The sequence below is a fragment of the Saimiri boliviensis genome, chromosome 15, assembly GCF_048565385.1.
Source record: "Saimiri boliviensis isolate mSaiBol1 chromosome 15, mSaiBol1.pri, whole genome shotgun sequence".
Lineage (NCBI taxonomy): Eukaryota > Metazoa > Chordata > Mammalia > Primates > Cebidae > Saimiri > Saimiri boliviensis.
The window spans coordinates 5,493,547-5,517,154 of NC_133463.1; positions in this window are offsets into that span (position 1 = coordinate 5,493,547).

Below are 23,608 nucleotides of genomic sequence, written 5' to 3' on the forward strand. Positions count from 1 at the left end.
TTCATAGTGATGGGGTTTGAATATGTTGCCTAGGCTGGTCATGAACCTTTGGTCTCACCTGATCTTCCCACCTTGGACTCCCAAACTGCTAAGACTACCGACACGAGCCAGCTCCCAGCCTGCTTTTAATAGAGACTGACAGGCTGATACTAACGTTTCGTGTGGAAATTCATGTTGCTAATAATAGCCAACACGGTCTTAGAAAAATAAAACTATTTGGGAGGATTCACATTCCCTAATTTTAAAATTTGCTGCAGAAAACAAGACAGGGTGGTAGAAAAATACAAACAGACATACAGATTAACAAAATGTGTTTCAGTTTAGAAATGTGCCCCTACACTTATGGTCAATTGATTATTGACAATGGTGCCAAGGTAACTCAATAGGACAAAATAATTCTTAGAATAAATGGTGCTCAAACAAGAGGACATCCACATACAGTAGAATGAAGTTGGACCCCCTACCTCACACCACATACAGAAACTAACTGAAAATTAATCACGGACCTAAGTAGAAGTGCTAAAAATACAAAACTCTTCATATAAAACAGAATGAATCTTCATGGTCTTGGCTTTAGCAGTGGTTTATTAGATATGATGCTGAAAGCCTAAGTGGAAAAAGAAAAAATGAATAAATTAGACGACATCAAAGTTAAAAACATTTGTACTTTAAACAATACCATTAAAATAGTGAAAAGGAAACCCACATAATGAGATGAAATACTTACAAATCGTATATTTGATAAGGGTCTCATATTCTGAACAAGAAAAGAGCCCTTTGAAATCAATAATACAAGAACAAATGAACTAATTTAAAAATAAGTAAAGAATCTGAATAGACATTTCTCCATGGAAAATGTACAAATAACAGATAGGCATGTGAAAAAATGATGAGCATCATAAGCCATGGGGAAATGCAGATCAAAATCACAGTGCGATTCCTCTTTGAATCTACAAGACCGGCAATTCTTAAAAGATAACTAATTATAAGTACTGGTGGGGACAGAAATTGGAACACTTATAGGTTGCTGCTGGCAATGTTAAATACTAGTTACTCAGAAAAACTTTAGCAACACCTCAAAATCTTAAAAATAGAGATAGCATTAGCATATAATCTCACAATTCTACAATTTCTACATATATACCTAAGGAAAAAATCAAAACCTAGCTTCACAAAACAACTTGTACACAAATGTTCATAGAAGTATTATAAATAATAATAGCTCCTAAATGGAAACAACACTAATGTCTATCAATTGATACATATAAAAATAAGATATAATCACATTATAAAAAGAAATAAAGTACTGATGTATGCTACAGTATGGATAAATCTTGAAAACATTACACTAAAGTGAAAGAAGTCAGTCACAATAGACCCCATGTTGTGTGATTCCAATTACAAGGAGTGTTCAGTATGGCAAATCATAGAGAGACAGAAAGTAGATTTGTTGTTGCTTAGAGCTAGGCTTGGAGTCATAATGAGAATTGACATCCTAATGAGGTTGCTTTTAAGAATGCTAGTTTTTTTTTAAATTAAATTGTGGTTATGAATTCATAACTGCAAATATACTAAAGTTTATATAAATTGCACACTTTAAAATAGGAAATTTTATAACATGTGAGTTATATCTATGTAAAACCATTAATAAAAATAATATTTCTTGCTTTAGTAATAGTATAAGAAACAAATATATTTAGTGATAAAAATACGTTCAAAAATAAAGTATTTTTTACTATCTTTCCTTTTGTATTATGCATACTAGTAAAATTCTTCTCTATTAATCTATTGAGAAGTTATAATACAATTACTACTTAAAGAAAAACAAATACTATGTAATCATTTGGAGTCTACGTTCAGTTACTTGTTCTTGCCCTAAATAAACTACCTCATATATTCATCCCGTAACTATTGTACTTTACAGAAAACGCCATTAATAATGCATTAACATTTCTGATGAATGTCTTGGCAACAGTAGGGTTTTTGTACTAATCAAATGCTGCAATTACTTTTTGAGTTTGTTTTTCATGTGATTAATGTGTATATTGCATTTCCACTAATTGTACAAATCTATCAAAACTTCATAGGTGAAATCGCCTATCTCTAGGGTACTGGTGAGTTTTCTATTTCTGCCTAGGCTATTTTCCAGATTACCGAGACTGATAAAAATACTAAAAGTGAAGTTATTGATAGCAGTGAATAAACCACCTATTATGTACACTTCCCTTTAAGTTTCAACCATCAATCAATTAATACTTATGAAGCTGACAAAATTTCCATCAAGGTAAAAGGATTTACCTATGAGATATTGTTAGTCAGTATATACCTATGATTACTGATATGTTTTCTACCATCATATAGATTATTTTTTAAAATATAGAGTATGGTGTTCTATATAGGTACATAAGTACCAGAATCATTCATATTATAATGCCTTAGTTATCCGAGAAGACAACGGGTAGATTTTTATTGTAATAAATTAAATATACTTCTTGATATTAAAAAGATTTTTTTCTTTAATGACTTGGGATATTTTCTAAAGTGTAGTGATTAACTCTCTGTCTTTTGAACATAATTCTGAATTTTCTGAAATTACTTTGTTACTCTTTGACACAACTGCAAATTTGTTATAATAAATGTTTATTTTAATTTTGAGAAATAGAGATAGATCATGTAATTCTTGGCCTCTACTTGTTAAACAGAGATAGTGAATCAAGGTAAAATATATCTATCTATAAATTATCTTTTGTAGAAGAAAAAAAAATCTAAATATCGGAACCAAAATTATTATTTTGAACAAATTTTCTGTTTTGTTTGTTTTTTGATTTGAGAAAATAACACAATGCAAACACACGGGCTCTTGCCGCTGTTCTGTTTCTGCTCCTATCTGGGAAGAAGAAGGCAGAAAACCTGGAAAAGCTCCTACTTTGATCCCAACAATCAATGGCAAAGGAGTGTTCATTTCTGATCAAGAAAGAGCTGGCAGATGAGAAAGGCTACCAACAAAATACCGAATTTGTTATGATTTGTGTAACTTATCCTGGCGGGAATCTGGCTTAAGATTCAGAACCGACCGGGCGCGGTGGCTCACTGCCTATGATCCCAGCACTTTGGGAGGCCGAGGCAGGTGGATCACGAGGTCAAGAGATCTAGACCATCCTGGTCAACATAGTGAAACCCTGTTTCTACTAAAAATACAAAAATTAGCTGGGCATGCTGACACACGCCTGTAGTCCCAGCTACTTGGGAGGCTGAGGCAGGAGAATTGATTGAACTCAGGAGGCAGAGGTTGCAGTGAGCTGAGATGGCGCCATTGCACTCCAGCCTGGGTAACAAGAGCGAAACTCCGTCTCAAAAAAAAAAAAAAAAAAAAAAAAAAAAAGATTCAGAATCTCAGCCAATCACTGGAATGAACTGTCTACTAACATAAATGTAAGTAATGACATCTCCTTCCAAAACGAGACATGAAAAGCAAGAGAAGACAATCTCATATAAACTGTTTTCTTCATCGTGCAAATAATCTCTACATTTATGCGAGAAATGTTTCTTTAAAATGTCTCATCTCAAACGTTATTTATTGTTAGATTTTACAATCCCACAAATAAAATTACATCTAGATAAATATACCTAAACAGTATAATTAATGCCTATCTAAACACTCATACCTGAGTATGGCAGCAAAACTCAAACATAAGAATTCTGATATAATTGATAATTGAAAGTGCTCAGCATTAGTATTCTTACATAATTGATAATTATTTCAACAAATGTACTCATATGTTGAAACGAATTTCTTTGGTTAGTGAAATTTTGAGTACACTTTTGTTTTCTACTTTTAAGTTTGCAAAAGTATTCGAAAAAGAGGTATTTTTATGAAAAAAAAAATATCTCACCTTAGGAAAAAATAGCTATTTTCAATTGTAAGACAAGGTCAAAAGTTGATTTTTTTTTCCCTCCTTTGAGTTGACAGAAAAGTAAGTATGTTTATAGCTAGAGGAAAAATGCTTTAGTCAAAAGAAAGTGGTTAAAAATAGAGGTGACAGTAACACGAGGGGACACTTACTAGAGCAAATTATTGGAAGACATAACAATAACTAAAGCAATATTTTATTTTGGAAAACTTCATTCTTGGTTATTGATAGGGAAGCTTGACACGGGCGAATGCTCCCACTGAGGACAATCAGAAAAGGGAAGTAAAATGCCAAAAGCTGTTTGACGGAATTGGAGAACTTACATTATATTCATAACTTAAAAAGCCAGACCCTGGAGGAAAGGGAGCTTTTGTAGGAGAGCCTGAGTTGATGCAAGCCCCGTTTCCCCACAAGCATTTGCCTACTGGGGGCTGAGGGGAAGGCTAAGAAGCAAGACAGAGGGCAGATGCTAAGAAACTCTGGGCCGTCCCATGGAGCAGACAGAATATTGAAGTTGGTGGTTCAAGACGACCAGCGGGTAAGGGGCCGAGATCTCAGAGACGAGGGAAGCACAGGGACGTGAAAGTGCTATTTGGCACCTTCTGTCCTGTTAAGAGGTTGCCTACATACATCTATGAGGTAGACTGTCCGATAATAATCTGCATAGTCAAGAACAAAAAAACAAAACAAAAAGGAACCGCCAAACACAGTGCAGTTGTTGGCAGTATTGTAGTTCTAGGAGACAAAATGAAATCAAGGATTCAAACAGAAAGAAGGCTCTAGGAATCATCCCAAGTGCTCAGTTATTTCCCTCTGGGTACTACACCCTAGGAGCATGAGTAAACCAGAGAAAACCTGTACCTTACGCAGACTATAAACAAGCCTTGATTCACTTCAGTCCCTAACAGATTTGAGGTTATCCGATTTTCAGTTCCCTGCCCAAACTCCCAGAGGACAGGATACAGCCTCCACGAAGGGAAAGAATATTGTCTTGTAGTATGATCAGTTTTTCATATAAAATTCTGAGGAGTCATTCAAAAATGTTGTAAGCATTCTGAAATAAACAAAGTAGAAAAGAAGACTCAGAAACAAACCTGCAGGTCACCAATATCAGAATGAGTGAATACAAATACAACAGTTATAAATTGTGTAATCCAATTGAAAAAAAAAGTACGTCAATGGAAAAATAGGCAAAACTTGATAGAAATTTCCAAACAATAGAAATTTCCCACAATAGAAATTTCCAAAAGCTTCTGGTATTACATGCTTCCAAAAGTATATTGTACCGTATGAAGCTTCATTAGTTGCCTGGGAAATGCAAATTAGAATCTCAGGCTGACTCTACTAGAGACCTACCAGAATAGTGAGAAGCAAAATGATCGTGTAACGGTTGATTAACAGATGTGGTCACTGGAATCCTCATACATGGATGTTAGTAATGAAAATTGTGCACCTGCTTGGAACACCGCTTGCAAATGTCTGCTAAAGTACACACATATCCATTTACACAAAGTTCAAAAACTGGCCAATGTTATCTAAGCTGTGACAAGTCATAACAGTGGTGATCTATGACGGGTACTGACCAGACAGAACACAGGGAGAACCCGCAGAATACTCTTTATAAAGTTCATCCCTTTTCTCCAAAACACATTCAGTTAAGCCTGCTTTTTCATGTTAGCCATCGCTGTAGCACTGAACTGAACATAGGTGTCCTTTGGCTACTTTCTTCGTGACTCGGATTCTGTGTCTCTTGTTTTCTACCGGGAGCTTCTCTGCAGCTGCCACATTCTATAACTGTAGTAATGTTCTCAAACATACTAGAAATTATGTAAATATATAAATACAAGGTAGTAATTACATTCTATTGCTTTGACCCAATATCAAGAGGAAAAAAATTGTTGATACTTCCCTTTATTTGATTTCTTGTAGGCAGTTCTGAGGTGCGTTCTCCACTGTTTTTCAGGGATGCCCAGCTCTATAGAGCCCTAGATACCCACAACACACACTAGCTCAATATATACCCTTACATTGGATTTTCCTTCTTATGAGTTTCTCTAATCTTAATACCTTCAATTGCATTCCCTTTAATTACTTCCTACTTTTAACTACTTGTCAACAATCCATTCATTCAGGTTTTGCATTTTAAGGAAACCCAATCCAAACATGTCCTTCCTCTCAGATTCTGGAATAAGATAACTTATTGATCAGAAGATGATCTGATCTTATTGTAGATGAAATTCAAATGTTGATTATCCCTGAATTTGTAATACAAGTTACTAAAACCTGATCAGTGCCTGATTATACGGAGGTACAGATGAAAAATGAAGCATTAGCTGAAGCCCTAGTAGACACTTGAATGTTACAGCATCTGTGATAATGACCTGGGTTTATTAAAAACTTTAGAATCCTTGAAGAAGACAGTAGCAGAATCAGATTAACCATCAACTGACCTCACCCAGAGAAAGCCAAAGATCTTCCATGAGCATTTAGAGACTCATCTCCTGCAGCTAGAAGATGCAGTGTGCTACATATTAGTCTACAACATAATTGTTAGGGGAGTCAAAATACAAGGAGAAAGAATGCCACTCCCCACTTCCACCACCAAGTCTCCTCTGACAATATTAAGGAGTTGATGAGATCCCTCCAAGCACAGACAAGGTGACAGGGCTTAAATGACAGAGACAAATAGATACGATTCTAACCCAAGTACTAGAAATATTATTGTATGAATGTTTGTATGCTCTCCAAATACATATGCTGAAATACAGCGATGGTATTAGGAGGTAGAGCCTTGTAGGTGATTAGATCATGAGAGTATAGTCTTCATGATTGGGATCACTGCTCTGATGAAAGAGACCACAGAAAACTAGCTCACCTTTTCCACAGTGTGAAAGTACAGTGAGAAGTGACATCTGTGGACCAGGAAACAGCCCTCACCAGACACCAAGTCTTCTTGTTTTTGGACTTTAGATGCCCCAGCCTCCAGAATGATGAGAAATAAATTTTCGTTATTTTAAGCCACTCATCTTACAGTATTTTTGTTATAGCATCCTGAACCAACTAAGACAGCAAGAAGAGAGATAAGTGGGAAAGCAAATAGCGTGCTGTTTGGCTTACCCAGAGAAAAATAACAACAGCTTAAGCAAAAGATTGAATTTAGCTATAACAATAGAAAAATGAAACTCTTTCTAAAATGTCCAGATATAAGCCAGTACTTGAACTAGAGACCTACAATAAAACAGCCAAGGGCAGTTAAGTTGGGGAAAGGTCTTAAATACCACTGCATGTATATACAACAAATATCACCCCAATCTTTTGCCAAAAGGGGCTGAAGCCATTCACCAGAATTGAGAGGAGGAAAACATAAAAGAGCACCATTCACCACTCTGTCAAATCAACATGCAGAGAAGCACTCAATAGTTTTACAGGATGATTTTCTTGCAGTTGATTAGGATGGTGCCTCAAGCTACTGATTCTATGCACATACAATGGGCTTTTCTGTAAAGTACTCATGATGATAGAATGGAGCCTATTATTGGTTCAAAATTATAGACTCCATCTAACTAAGGCCAATCTAAATACTGCTACTGATAGAGGACCAAGCGATTGATAGCAGAAACCAATACTTAGCCTGTGAAATTGCACTGTTCCTCAAGAGGACGAGAAAGTTTCCTAGTGGCACATTGATAAGATTGGATCTCTTCTGGTCTGAAGTGGGTAAAATTTTGTCCCGACCAAAAGTGATGGTATCTGTTCTGGAAATGAGCTTGCTCTCCCTGCTCAAAATACCTCTGCTAATATTACCATCTGACAGTTGAGGGAAGGCTTGATTTGCTTTCATGAGTCCCTGAATCAGATCTCCTCAAACAAGGACTTTTTTTTTTTTTTTTTTAATCATGGAAGTATGGCAATGGGTAAGTAAACCAAGAATTCCCCTGCTCCTCTCAGATATAGCTTCACTCAGGAACAGCAAGCCTAGTAGAAAGATGGAATGGAATATCTTATTAAACTCTCAGCCAAAGTGTCAGGGAGGGGCTTTTTGTAGTACCCAAACTACATGGATTTTTATACCAAGGCTTAGACTTAGAATTAGCACTTGAAACTAACAAACGATTGAGGACTTTCTACTTTATTTGTCCACAGTTACATTGGATTAGAAGTGTTTGCACCTGTGTGTGTGTGTGTGTGTGTGTGTGTGTGTGTCCACATGTGTGTGTTGGGATGAGGGGTACCTCCCTACAGGTAAACCATAAGGATTCCACGGGACCAAAGCTATGATTCCCCATGACCACGTTTGGGTTCTCACGCTGACTGACCAGTAAGGAATAAATGAAGTTACTACATTGGTGGGATGGATTGACACTGATTTATATGAGTGTCAAAGCATGTATGACACAATGGAGACTGAAAGGTTGACATGTAGACCCGAGAATATTCACAGAATTATCTCTTGGAGCTATGTCCAGTTGCAACTGTAAATGGTCAATTATTACACTTATGGATCAAATAAGGCAAAAGCAACTGAGGACTCTGATCCCTTATACTGTTTCCCTCACTGGATACAGTGAGAAAAATATGAACGGGTGAGAGGTAATAGACATCATAAGCAGAAAAGAGAGCCCCAGATCAGTTATAGTTGGTGAGTCTGTACATTATTTTACTAGTCCTTTCGTGTTGAGTCTTTGATAGAGATTGTGATCATCTGACACTTGGCAGCCTTTTGTGATAGTCCTGATTTAGTTAATAAAAAAGCATGAGTAGGATTATAAATAATTTTATTATAAAGATGCATGCACCCATATGTTTACTGTGGCACTGTTCACAATAGCAAAGACTTGGAACCAACCAAATGCCCATCAATGGATAAAGAAAATGTGGCACATATACACCATGGAATACTATTCAGTCATAAAAAAGGATGAGTTCATGTCTTTTGCAGGGACATGGATGAAACTGGAAAACATCATTCTCAGCAAACTGACACAAGGAGAGTAAACCAAACACTGCATGTTCTCGCTCATAAGTGGGTGTTGAACAATGCGAACACATGGACACAGGGAAGGGAACATCACATACAAGAGCCTGTGGGGTGGGGAGCTAGGGGAGGAATAGCAGGGGGTGGGGGGATAGGGGAGGGATACCATTAGGAGAAGTACCTAACGTAGATGACGAGACAACTGATGCAGCAAACCACTACCACGGCACGTGTATACCTATGTAACAAACCTGCACGATCCGCACAGGTACCCCAGAGCTTAAAGTATAATAAATAAATATTTTTTTAAAAAAAAGCATGAGTAGATCCAACGTGCAAGGGATGAACTATGCAGAACATCCATCGTACCCCATTCCCTTGACCAAATGTTTATGGTTGGTCATTCACAGCGATCAACTGAGCATAAGTACAGCTTGAGAACATAGGTCCTTAATTTTACTGTTTATCTCTTTCTTCCTGCTATGAGAATTCTCTTTTGCTGCACATAGCACACCTGAGAGAGTCTACTGAGCCGTTTAACCACATGCACAAATCTGGAATTGTGAGAGTGTTAGGACCCCTTGGGCAAATCTTGGGCAGTGCAAAGCGGGCGTGATCAGCAAATTTATTCCAGGTGTACAGCAGACAGTCCTTCCCAGTAGAATTGAAGCCTGTTTGCCTATAGTGGCAACCAGTTCCATTTTCAGCTATTGAATTGGCTTTCTTTCTTTTCTTATTTCACTCTTCTAAATTGCCCCAATTTTATTCACTGAAATATTTCAAATTAAACTAGCTATATACAAGTTTTTGTCTCCAGTTCTGCTTTTTAGAAGAACATAAGCTAAAAATATGACAGTGTTCTATTTCATAATCTGGATGGTTGTTACACAGAAGTAAAGAGTAATGGATGCACTATTCAGTAATAGAAAGTTTATTTTAAAAACATATACACCAACTCTGAAACAGTAAAGTCTAAGACCATGCTATCTCATGAAAACTTCTTAACCTAATAGAAATGATATCCAGATATCCACTTACTCTTTTTTTTTCTTTCTTTCTTTTTTTTTTTTTTTTTTTTTTGAGATGGAATTTTGCTTTTGTTGCCCAGGCTAGAGTGCAGTGGCATGATCTTGGCTTACTATAACCTCCGCCTCCCAGGTTCAAGCGATTCTCCTGCCTCAGCCTCCCGAGTAGCTGGGATTACAGGCATGCACCACCATGCCTGGCTAATTTTGTATTTTTAGTAGAGACGGGGTTTCGCCATGTTGGATAGGCTGGTTTCGAACTCCTGACCTCAAGTGATCCACCTGCCTCGGCCTCCCAAACTGCTGGGATTACAGGCGTGAGCCACCATGCCCCGCCTATCCACTTACTCTTAATATACCTTTTCTTAGCTCCTTGAAAATGTTCAATTCTCCATCCCTCTTATACAAGTCTATATGAGTCCATGAGATACCTTTTTCTCACTCTTTTAAAATTGTCATTTTAAAATAATTTTAGTTGCAAAAAGATTGCAAAAGTTATTTTCATATACACTGAGCTTCCCCAAATGTTAACTGACATAATCACAGTACAAATATTAAAATCAGGAAATTGATGTTCATACAGCCCTATTACCTAATCTACAGGCCTTATTCAAATTCATCACTTGCTTCACTCATGCCATTTTCCCAGTCCAGGACCAATCGCGAGCCACATGTTGCATTTACTGGTCATGGCTCTCTTGTCTCCTCTAATCAGGGCAGCTCCTCAATATTTCTGCTTTTTGTGACCTTGTCTTTTTGCTTCCCTTTTAATATCACTTTCTTTTTTCCTTCACCTGACTAGACCAGCATAGGTCAGTGTGGCCTCATAACTGAGCTAAAATCAGTTAATGGCTCCTCATCACTGGTCATCAGAGAAATGCAAATCAAAACCACATTGAGATGCCATCTCACACCAGTTAGAACGGCGATCATTAAAAAATCTGGAGACAACAGATGCTGGAGAGGATGTGGAGAAATAGGAGCACTTTTACACTGTTGGTGGGAGTGTAAATTAGTTCAACCATTGTGGAAGACAGTGTGGTGATTCCTCAATGACCTAAAAATAGAAATCCCATTTGACCCAGCAATCCCATTACTGGGTATATATCCAAAGGATTATAAATCATTCTACTATAAGGACACGTGCACACGAATGTTCATTGCAGCACTGTTTACAATAGCAAAGACCTGGAACCAACCCAAATGCCCATCAGTGATAGACTGGATAGGGAAAATGTGGTACATATACACCATGGAATATTATGCAGCCATCAAAAACGATGAGTTTGTTTCCTTTGTAGGGGCATGGATGAACCTGGAAACCATCATTCTCAGCAAACTGAACAAGAGCAGAAAAATCAAACACTGCATGTTCTCACTCATAGGCGGGTGTTGAACAATGAGAACACATGGACACAGGGAGGGGAGCACTACACACTGGGGTCCGTTGGGGGGAAATGGGGGAGGGTCTGGGGGTTGGGGAGGTGGGAAGAGGTAGCATGGGGAGAAATGACAGATACAGGTGAGGGGACGGAAGGCAGCAAATCACACTGCCACGTGTGTACCTATGCAACAATCTTGCATGTCCTTCACATGTACCCCAAAACCTAAAATGCAACTAAAAAAAAAAAAGAATGCGGATCTCTGCTCTTCCCAGCTCACGAGAACTTCCTGCTCATGTTCTCCGTACCGTTTCCCTACCAGCTACCTGGATGGGAGGGAGTCACTCGGTGGGGAAGGGGGTTTTGGATGCAGAAGCCGTGGAAGAAGGGAGAGCTTCTGTCATCTCAGGGACCTAACGTGAAGAATGGCCAGCACAGACCTACTCACTGCGGGCACTATTCAAAAGCAAGAAAGAATTCTATGATGTTGGAATAATTGTGCTTTTATATTTGACTTATTTAGCTAGCTGTTTTGGGGTTTAGACTACCGTAACTAGTTCACAGAGAAGAAATAAAGTTGAGGAGGAGAGAAAGTGCTTAAAATAAGTAATTGGTTTTCAGATTGGGGGCAGGGGGAGTTGATGAGAAGAGAAAACCATCGTGTGGAGATGAAAAAGCCAGAGAGTGCAGGGGCCTAAAGGGATGCTTGGGCTTTCTGATGAATGACTGTAATTAAGTGACTACACAGTGCAGTATCAATTAATTAACCGAGACCTCACATCTAATCAGATTCATTTTCAAGCATTACAGACTGGTTTTTTTTTTTTTTTTTTTTTTTTTTGGAGTTGTATCAGACACTGAAAATTCCAGTGTCCAAATCTGAATTCATGACCTTCCCACAAATTCTCCCATGATTTTTAGATTACAAAAACGCCACCACCATCCACACAGTTATTCAGATCCAGAAATCTGTAAGCCACAGAAATAGCCTTCTAGTTTTTATGTAACATCCAGTTTTATCACCTCCATCCACTCCCTTCTTCAAATGTTGCCAGAATTTTTATTTTAAAAGTAACTCTCATAAGATGACCTCTCTTCCTCTCCCTTTTTCAAATCCACTGTTAGGAACCACGAATGCTGATCTTTTCTTTTAGTTTAAAATCGTAGTCCTTACTTGGGCATCTCTGGAACTGCATAATCCAGTTATCTGCCCCTTAAGATGCTCTTTACTGTCATTTCAGGGATTTGGGATATTCTGGGTTTTTTTTTTTTTCTTTTGGCTTAGGAGAGCTTTCTCCAACTACTGACCACTAACTCACTTCCCATACCGTCGGCCAACTCTCACTCCCTTTAGGAGACCTTCGCTGAACCTACAGTGGCATATATTCCTGTCGACTCCCTGTAGTTCTTTATTTGTAGAACTCATTGTAATTTCGCATAGGTGTTCAATATTTGCATAACGGACTAAAAAATAGAAGCTTTGGGAATAGAAGATGCCTGTTTTGTTCAATAATTGTCTTGTTCAATATTTTGAATAAATGCAAAACGTATCTTCTCTCCAAATGGCTCCTACCGCATCCTCCATATCTTGATGTCCTTCCCCAGTCTGGTGAGCTGCGTTAGGGACAAACAAGGAAATCTAAATCACTTAGAGTATTATACAGAAACTATGAATTTTCAAAAGGTATCAATAAGTGCTTGCAAGGTATTGTGGGGATACACGAATGAGCGTCATGATCAGACAGGGCAGGTTATATAGCAGCACTTCAAGGAGGATTTCGGTGTTGAGATAAAGCTCTACAAAAGGAGAGACACTTGATTTGACACGAAGAATTAGGATCAGAAAACCACCAAATGGAAAAATGGGTGCATTTGGGCACTTGGCAAACAGAGGTACAGGCACGCAAAGATAAACATCCATAGGTCTTCTATCAGATGCTAAAAATGCGCAGGAGGAAACGCACAACCAATCACACTAATGAAATGCGAGCAGTTCTCTGCACACTGTCATGCAGTGAATTATAATGCTTTCGGCTGAGCAACTGAACCAAAAGGGTAACACTATTTGGGTTTTATTGGTTTTATGTATTGAGAAATCAAGGTTAGGGGATGCTGGGGCTACTTAGAGATTCGACACCAGAACTTTGGGTCTGCCTCAGTGTGATTTCACAGGCCTCTGGGCCTGCTTATAAGCACGCTGCAGCAGGCCAGGTATCCTATTCTGACATAATGATGCCCAAAGCGGCTCTGTCCTCTCATGGCTCATCCAGTTTCTTGGCAGAGTAGGTGGGGGTGAAGAGTGCAGATCTCTTTCAGGGACCTGTGACCAGAGCGGGCCCATTGTCCATGGCACAGGAAGTCAATACAACACCACCGAGCGCTGCAACAGAGAAAGAGCTTAATAATGGCAGGGCAGCCAAACTAGGAGACAGGAAGAAATCTCAAATACACATCCTCAAAGAGCTTGGGGCAGAGATCTTAAGGGGTTTAGAGTGAGCTGAGGTCTGAGGATCACTGATGAGTTGGAGTGCAGGGTGAAGTCAGGGGACCAGGAGAGGGAGAAAGTGCATTCCCATTGTGATTGGGTTTCTTTGTGAGGATCTTTAAATTGTTTGGTGTCAGCCATTGAGCCAGAATTCAGGGTCTGAAAAACATCTTAAGCGATTCTTAAATTAAAACCTTACGATTCTAAGGTCAGCGGTCTTATTTATAGGAACAACAGGGATACAGATGGTCAGTATTTTAGTGTTCATTGCATACAAGGAAGTAATTCAGAGTTAATTCAATCAATTAAGTCTGATTAATGCATGCTTCTGAGATAGCGGCTAAAACAGAAGCTTAAGCACCGCCTTCTTATAGAGAAGCCACCTGGGCCCTGGGCAGAGGTGTAGTTCTCAGAACTGTTATTGTACTGCAATTCTCAAAAGTGGTATTTTCTAAGGGTAAAAATTTCCACTGCAACCCCCCGCCCCCCACAACAAACCGATGACTTTAGCTTCTGTACAGACAGCTTGCCTTGCACACCCCTGAGACCCCCCCAAAGAAGGATGTGGTTTTGCAGCTTAAATGCCTTGCTCCCCCTAAGCTCTTGGCCACAGGTTAAAAAAAATAATAATAATAATAATAAGTCCTCCATGGCCGCCAGCAATAAAGACTCTGCAATTTGGCATACTTTTGTCTTGGTGTTCATTCTGTGTGCCCGCTCTGGTACCACACTTCTAACCATATTTCTGCTCAGAACCCAGCATGTAATTCTTGTTAACCTTGTAAGGATGGTATCCAACTTTCCATCCACACCACTTCAGGTCAGGATTGGATATTGACCCATGTTGCAGCTGGGAGCCAGGTTATGGAGCTGAGTGGCTAAAATTTTCTACCCTGAGAGCTGGCCTCCATCTGCAAGAAAGGAGTTTTCCCAACTATGAGTTGTGTGTAGGCTATCAGTACTGCGTGCACATGTCAAAATCACACAGATATTACTTACCAGCTCTGACCGAATCAGGAAGATCTTCAAGGAAGAAACAGTACTAGCATGCACTGATAACCAAACTTGTTCCTGGACTTGGGAGGCGTGTCATAGCCCCTGTCCCTCAGGCCATCAAACTTCCTGGAGCATCGTCCTCAATCCATGCACATGGCTGGCTGCATTTTGTCATGTAGATACCTGTTCACATGCCACACTATCAGAGATGCCTTCCAGATGTCCTTATCTCAGATAGCTATTTTCCTGCGGAAATAGCACCTGTCAAGTGCCATTTAAGTTATAAAACTCTCCAAGCAACACTTGGAATGTTACTGATGAGATAGGCAAGAACAAATTAATAATATAGCTGGAAAAAAGACAAAATGACTAGGTAGACCGTGACGTAACAAAAAATAAGTATTTAGTCTTTCATCTGGGTTCCTGGCACAAAATTTCTAAAATCTTGAAATCTCTACAGTGACAAGAGTGTCTTTTTTGTGCTAATGAGACAACAGGTAGTTGGGGTCTCCTAGATAGCTTCAGGATGGGGGCTGACGACAGGTGGGAGGGAAAAAAGCACAGGCAGGAATAGAGGGTCAAAATTCTCACTAGTTCCTCCCTCCTAATTCTTCACCCCATTCTTGGGACTGTGAGACAGGCTACGGGCTGAGTTCAGTCACCAAAAGACCATGATATAACTAATGATGTCTGTGTAATGAAACGTCCATCAAAACCCTGAAACAATGCAGTTCGCGGAGCTTCCACGTTGGTGAACACAGGCAGCAGCCGAGAGTGCGGTGTAGCTGGGATAACCACCGAAGCACCACATCCCTTCCTCCATAGTTTGCCCTGAGCATCTCTGCTATTTGGCTGTTTCCGAGTTGTATCCATTATAATAAACTGATCATCGTAAGTACTTTCCTAAGTAAGTTCTATGAGTCATGAGCAATGATCCAATTTGGTGGGATAGCCTAGGAATTGCAGAGTTTGTACCTGGTGAGGCAGAAGTGAAGGTAGCCCGGGCAAGTCATCTGTGGCTGGCATCTGAAGTGGGGGTAGTCTTGTGGGACTCCCTTAAACTTGTGGAGTCTGATGATAACTCTAGGTATTCAGTGTCAGAATTAAGTTGAAATGTTGAATACCCAGTTGTAATTAGATATTTAGAAAACTGGTGGAGCTAGGAGAAAAAAAAAACTGCTCATTGATAAGAATATTAAATACAACCGGGCACGGTGGCTCACACCTCTAATCCCAGCACTTTGAGAGGCTAAGGCAGGTGGACCACCTGAGGTCAGGAGTTCGAGACCAGCCTGACCAATATGGTGAAACCCTGTCTTTAAAATATGTATATATATATATTAAATACAAAGATAGACACTGACAAAGAAAAAAAAATCACAAACTACCAACACTTGCTAATATAAAGACAAAAATAGTAAAAAAAAAAAGTTTAGCAAATAAGGCTGATACTTTATTAAGATTATATGACACCACCAAAAAGTGACTTTAAGAAAAAATGTTGTTTCCATGACAAGATTCATTAAGGGAACACATTCAAAAATAGCAGATGAGTAAGATATTATTCACTTGATTGTGCCTGAAATGGCACTTGGTTTTTTTTCCCCATACTACACTGATATATAAAATGACATTTTATTATATAATAATATATAATTTATTAATAATTCCACATTTCTCCTTAATAGGATCTCACAGTGAACAAAATATAAAAACAAATTAAATTAACATAAAATATAATATCTTAAAGCAGCCACCAGCATTATGCATAACAGTAAAGTCATCATAAGTGTTATTTTCAGATAATATGACGGTGAGCTTGAAAAACAATAGCATTATCTGCACCCACCTCCAACTACAACCATCACTCAAAAAAGTGCTAATGAGGGTAAGCCTAAGAATACTCTTTTATGAATAAGACAGATTTTCTTCTTACATCACTGACACCATCCTGATTCCAGTGTGAGCACCAAGAAAAAAGACACCTGGAGAGGTAGGGAGACGAGATGGGAGGGAAGCCTTTATTAGGCAGCATAGACGGGAACTGTTGTACCTTTCTACTTCAGAGGACTGTTGAAAGGACAGAGTAATTAAAGGGATCGTAAGGTCGAAATTTTGGGTTTGATGCTCTCCTCACTGTGGGACTGGCTGTGAATAAGACAGGGAGGTGAGGAGAAAGCTGAAGGAAGAGGAAAGAATTCAGCCCACTTCCCATTTGGTTTTCAAGAGGTGATTACTTCCCTTTTTTGTTTTAAGGAATGTTGGTCTTTAACAGAATTTCAGCTCTTTAAAATTTAACAGAGATCAAAGGACAGAACATCAGAACGTGTTCTCCATCTGCACTTCCGAACATCATGCTGTTGGAACAGAGGCCACTTGAATTTTTAAGGAAATCTATTTTAACAGTTCCGTATTCTAATAAATCTATACAGGCATTTAAGTACCACCATAAGACACAGCGCTATTGCATCACCTAAAAACATTTCCCCTTGCCCTTTGTCAAGCCCTTCCCAGATTTACAGCCCTATCTGCCGCGGAACTATGTCCTTGCTGTTTGAAAACAAAAGTGAGATCTATTTTGTTCAGTTATTGTTCTTTTTTTAACCAAAAACGTTTTCTTTTCCACTTACTTGGTATTAATTTTAAAGTACCTTTATTGGGATATGAGTATTTCACTTCTTACCCCCAGTCTGCCTGCTCCTAGATGCAAAAATACTTTGACAGGAAATGGTAGAAAAACTAGAAGTTAAGTAGTCTGGAATAAAATTATAGGGAGCATTTCTCAGCCTTTTTTCTTCCCTCTGTCCTGCCCTGTTGAGCATGGATGCTGGAGACAGTGTGTGTACTGGCACTCTCCACGGAGCCCCACTTAACACCCTTAACATCCATGTGGAAAAAAAAAAAAAAAATACCCGTAAGTTGGCACAAGCTCAAAATGAAGAATACAGGGAATGATTAAGGAGCATGATGGTACAAAGACATCACAGAGAAAGGACATTAACCTGTAGTCAAAGATTGGCGAGCAGACCTCCCAACCTACTGGAAATGAAGCCAGATCTCAGGATCCCGTGGTGCTTGTGAAAAATTACAGAACCAATCAGTGACAGAAAATATTTTGTTATCTTATTATGAATTGAAGTATAGGTTTAGGTCAGTGAGAATTCTGCTGTGCCCTCAGGAGGGATGTATGTGTGTGTGTGTGTGTGTGTGTGTGTGTGTGTGTGTGTAAAGGAGAGACCACATTCCATGGATTTGAGGAAAACCTTACTTTATGGTGAAACTTTGAAGACAGCAAACATTAAGCATGAGTATTTCTCTTGGACTGTTTTTCTCATCCATCCTTCCCCCACTACCCTGAATGCACTGATATTCTGAAATGTTCCATCTTAGAAATCTAAGATTATCCAGATGTGAGGAAGAGGACTCCCAGGTAAAACTAACCTCTGTGGTTATAGCATGGGATTTTCCTCAAGGATAGTGGAACCCACACTCTGAGAAGGAGGGGTCTGCCCACAGCAGAGGAAAGAGAGGCACCTTTAGACTCAGTAGCAAGGACCTTCCAGTCCCTAAAAGGCGCTGAGCATGGTGCTCGCATCCAGGTTCACTGTGAATAGTGCCAGTTTTTCAATGTCACTGAAAATTCTTAAATTCTTCTTTTAGATTCGTCTTCTGACCACAAGACATATGTTTTCAAATAATTCTTTTTAAGTAGAACACGCGTTTTCTGAGTCTCTCCATGTTCAGAAACATTTTTCTATTGACTTTATTACATAATAAACCGGTGAGAACAAACGTCTTGAGTTAGAATCCTTTCTCATTCTGCACTTTCTGAGGCCGTTTGGGTATGCTTAGACAGTAGTCCCTTTTTAGGCTGACCTCAACAAATCGTAACTTTTTTAGTTCAGAATACACACTTCCATTTTTAAGGCAGGAACGTTTTATTTAATACTACGCTGTATATTTGCCTTAGCTTCATTTGTAGAAAGATCTTGCTTGGGTCCAGCCCTCATTTTAATATTGGTTCTATTCTTTTTTGTCTGTGATCCCACCCCAGCCCCTGGATTGTTAAGCTTCCCTTCAGCACGCTGCCCTATAGAAGGCAGTGGTGTTCTATAAGGCACTCATTATTCACTCCCTGAACCATCAGGCCCAGTCAACAAATGTGGTCCCTGAAACACACGAGACCTCTCCCTGGGCATTTGCTGCGCCCTGCAAGCTCTTTCTCTATTGCTCACCACTGTCGTTTACTTATAGAGAGCCCATGTTCAAGTTGCTGTTCACCAGTTTCTCTCTGTTTGCAGAGCGTAATAGAATGAGATGATAAATCTTGAGAGTTCTGGACCAAACTAAGTATCTAGCATTCCACCTCCAAATCTATGTAAACAATGAAAACCGGAACGCATTTTCCCTTTGTTGTCAGAATTCGGATGGTATTTTTACTGTTTAAAGGTCAATGGAATTAGATGCATAACATAAAGCCAGTAGTTGTATTTACTTGTTCTCTCTCAGAGCAAATAGGGAGATCATTATCCCTTTACTGTCTGTACCTGGGCTCAGACAGCCACGCATAATTTTAATCAGAAAATTTAGCACTCATCTCTTTACTGTGTTTCTGCAGCTTTTCCAAGCAGCTGGGCGACTTTTTCTTCCATCAGTACAGTCCTGCCTCCGTAACGGGGGGAAACCTGTTCGCAAGACTTCCCACAAATACCAAAATCTGAGGATGTTAAAGTCCCTTCCATGAAATGGTATAGTATTTACATATAATCTGCATACATTCTTCCAAACTTGAAATCATCTCTAGATTATTTATAAGAATGTTAAAGTCTCTTACATGAAATGGTATAGTATTTACATATAACCTGCATACACTGTGCCAAACTTTTAATCATCTCTAGATTATTTATAATACCTAACCCAATGTAGTTGCTATGTAAATCGTTTTTAGACTGTATTGGCTTTTATCTGTGATATGGGAGAGGGGCAGGGAAGCGCTGGGAGGAGAGAGATGAGGTCCCCCGGGAGGGCTGAACCCTCAGGGCTGTGCCCGCGGACTAAGGTGAGGACAGGCATTTCTGTTTTTGCACCCAAATGTTGCATTTTCAAAACCACCCTGGCCCATCACACTCCCTATCCTGGACCCATAAAGCCCCAAGACTCTAGTGGCACACGCACAAGTCTGTGGACGTCGAGAGGAACACATCGGAGGAAGAACATAAAGGCAGCTTGATGTGGAGGGCAGCAGAGGGGCGGAAGAGCACGCGACAGGCACCAGCAGATGCCCACAGGCCATTGGCGAGAGGACCGGGTGGCATTCGGCCCGCAGTGGTCGCAGTCAGGCTGCCAGCGGCCAGCTCCGGGGGAAGACCACCTTCCCACCTTCCCAGCGCATCCTCCTGGCCTCCCCGTTCACCTCGCTGGGAGCTACCTCCGCTTAATAAAATCTTGCTCTCATTCTCCAAGCCCACGTGCGATGCGATTTTTCCTGCACACTGAGGCCCGAACCTGGGATGCAGAAAGCCCTCTGTCCTTGTGGTAAGGCGGAGGGTCTGCCCGCGCTGACTAGCACAAGTCACCTGCAGCGTGTGTCAGTGAAAACCCGAGACGGAGGCTGGAAGACCGCACAGCGACGCGCGCCCACTGGCTCTTCCGGAGCTGTAATCGCTCAACCCTCAGACACAGCCCTGGGTTCGGGGCTCCCCACGACCTGCCCATCTGCATGCTCCGGTCTAGGGGTATGGCCCTGCGAGGGGGATAAAAGAACGGCCATTTTAAGTGTAGTATGTTTTATTGTCACATTGCTACTTTTTATTTTTGCCTTTTTCGAATATTTTAGATCCACAGTGTGTTGAGTCCCCACATGCAGAGCCAGGGATATGGAGAGCTGACAGTGGGGCCCTGTGACAATCACTGCAGGCCACACTCTCCCTCCTCCCAGGAGCAGCTAAGTGTAAATTAGTTACACTAGCTCAGTTCTGTGGAGGTAAAATAAAGATCCCTTATCCAGATCATCTCCCATAATATGTATTAGTTAATTCTTTTCCATCATTTTTTCTTGATCTTTCACCTCTGCCTAAAAATAGGATTCAGCCATAGTTTCTTCCAGTCCTTTCTTTCTCTTCCCTCAAATAATTGGCTGCCCATAGCGATAGTGTCCATATTTTTCCAGTGACTTCCTTTAATATCTACTCATTCTTAACCACAAATTCTGTGGATATTGTTCCTTTTTACTGATCTCATTGTTGAACCACTTCCAACAATGAGTCAGACAGAATTAGTCTAACAAAAGATTTTACAAAAAGTACTTTATCTGAAACAACAGACCACCAGCATTTGCTTACTATGTTAGAGGTCTGAATATTATTACATTCACTTCTTTATAAAGCGCTGAAGCTGCTTAGTAATACAATGTAACGTTACTCTGGAATTTGCATGTTTTATGTATCAGATTTGTCAGCTAGCTTTATGTTTGCAATAGAATCAATGTAATATTTTACGATAATTGGTATAATGTTCTCAATAGTCATATTTTTGTCATTAAAATGTCTTTCTTCATACAGCATTAAATTCCCATTTATAAAGTTCCTGATTTTGCTAGAGCAGGAATTTTTATATTATGGTTTTGGGAACTGTTTCAAAGTGTGAGTTCAATAATTCCCGAATAAATGAACGCTCAGATAGTAGTCTGGAAAGGTTTCTCAGGAAATGTCATGAACATTTTTCAGGTTGTTTAAATTTATTCTTGACAGTTAAAGAATTAAGTCTTGTCCTTGAAATGTCTTCGTTTATTTTCATATTCATATATGAAATATTTATCAGTGCATCCACCTGGGGACATCACTTTAGATTAGAAATAGAAGACAATGACGATGATAGGCAATGATTGCTTTGCTCTGAAAGTGCCTGTGTGGTTGTTGTAACCAAGTGAGCAGGAAATCACCACCGAGACAAAGACTAGGCCAAATTACAGGGTCTTCATTGCCGGCGGCCACAGAGGACTCATGTCTCTGTAACCCAAGGCCCCGAAAGAAGGATGTGAAGACCTTTTATGCCCATAAACCACCTCCTGGGTGGGGGTGAGGGTGAGGGGCTTTGGACATTCTGAATGTTACTTAAGTGGTTCACAGAAGTCAAGATAAGCATGAGTTTACACATTGTCTGAGCAGGCTGGAAATTATGGACCTTAATTACTTATGACAAGCCTTAATTTTTCTTAAAATGGCACAGGGGCCAAAATGGCATTGGTTGGACTGCTTGCCTGTCATATTAGGGTTACAGAGAGCCGTTTCAATGGAAAGCCGAGCTATGGCTGAAGTACGCAGTATATGGGGCAATTACCATGTCACACGGTGACCATGTAATTACAAAATGCTTACCTGAAAAGTTTAGGCAGTTAAACTTTTAGGCAATGAACTAGAGTTCCCTGCCAAGATATTGATGACTAGCCAATAGTGATATCCTTTCCTACAGAGAAAAAAAGCACTACTAACAGGTTGACTGAATTATTTGCAAAAGTACCCACATTGTACTGAAGCTAAAGACAGTAATTTGATGAGATCTCATTTGTTTAATGTCTAGGGACAAATCTATTCAGGAAATTGTACTTATCTTTAGATAAATGAATTAGCAATGGCTTTATAATTAATGGTGCTTTATCAGTTCATTGAATACTTTCAGAATGTTCTGAGGTAGATCTGATATGTCTGAAAGCTTTATGAACTGAGCAGAAGAATAATGTTTTCAAAAGAACAAGTCGTGTGTTCCATAAAATGTGAAAGGTTTGAGTTATAACAGGGCAAGTAGAATGACCAAAATAAAATTGCAAAGTAATAAAACATTCTCAAGTCTCAACTGAATATAATAAACACTCAATGAGAGGCCATTATGGACCAGGCACTGAATGCTTGGGGCTAGAGATGAATAAAAGACTAGCTATTTTTGTTTTCTGAAGCTTCCAGTGAATTAGAAGAGGGGAACACGCCATCAAATAAATGTCCTGTAGGATAAATAAAAGTGCTTAGCAAACAATAATTTTTCCACAGATGTTAGGCACTTTATTTAATGGGACTGGGAACCGAATTAGAATGAGAAATCCCAGGAGAAAGTGGTTCACTTAGTTCAGCGAGGCTATGCAATCCTCACCTCCCAGGGTGGTGATGCCAGAACTACTGAGTCCAGAAGGAGTAGCCACAGTTGTCCAGAGATCGATGGGGACACTGTGAAACCTCAGCCTCTTGTGTCTTGGCTCGCAATAATCTCTCCACCACTACATGCCCATATAAATATTGCAGTGACTTTCACTGTTGCTCAACAATTTTCTCTGGTGATAGACATTTGCTATCGCTTGTAGCCGTAGAAGTAGAAACAGTCTTTGAAAATCGGCTGATTCACCAGTCATTGTTCAGCACCTTCCACCAAAGTCATTAGCCAGCTTAAATCAAGAGGAGCCAAAGGGTGCCCTTTGTAGTCAACACAGACATTTCCATGACCAAAATAAGAACCAGAAATTACAAGGTCAATGAGTCATCGTGTGGACTTAAACTTCAGAAATGGGTCCAGAAAACATCTCAGGGTGCCTGATTTGAATTGCACCTTTTCATTCACTGGTTTATGACTTGGAAAATATATTTAGCCACTTCTGTATCTATTTTTCGTCAACATAATGGATTTATGAGTAATGATTTTTTATAATTACGATGAGGATTAAACGAGATTGCCTATATAAAGCAAATGCTATAGTACATATGGAAGGTCAAATTAAGATATTATCTTGCATCAACCTAATAATTTGCATGTATTTAAATGATTTCGTATGGTATTTTCCATATGTGATC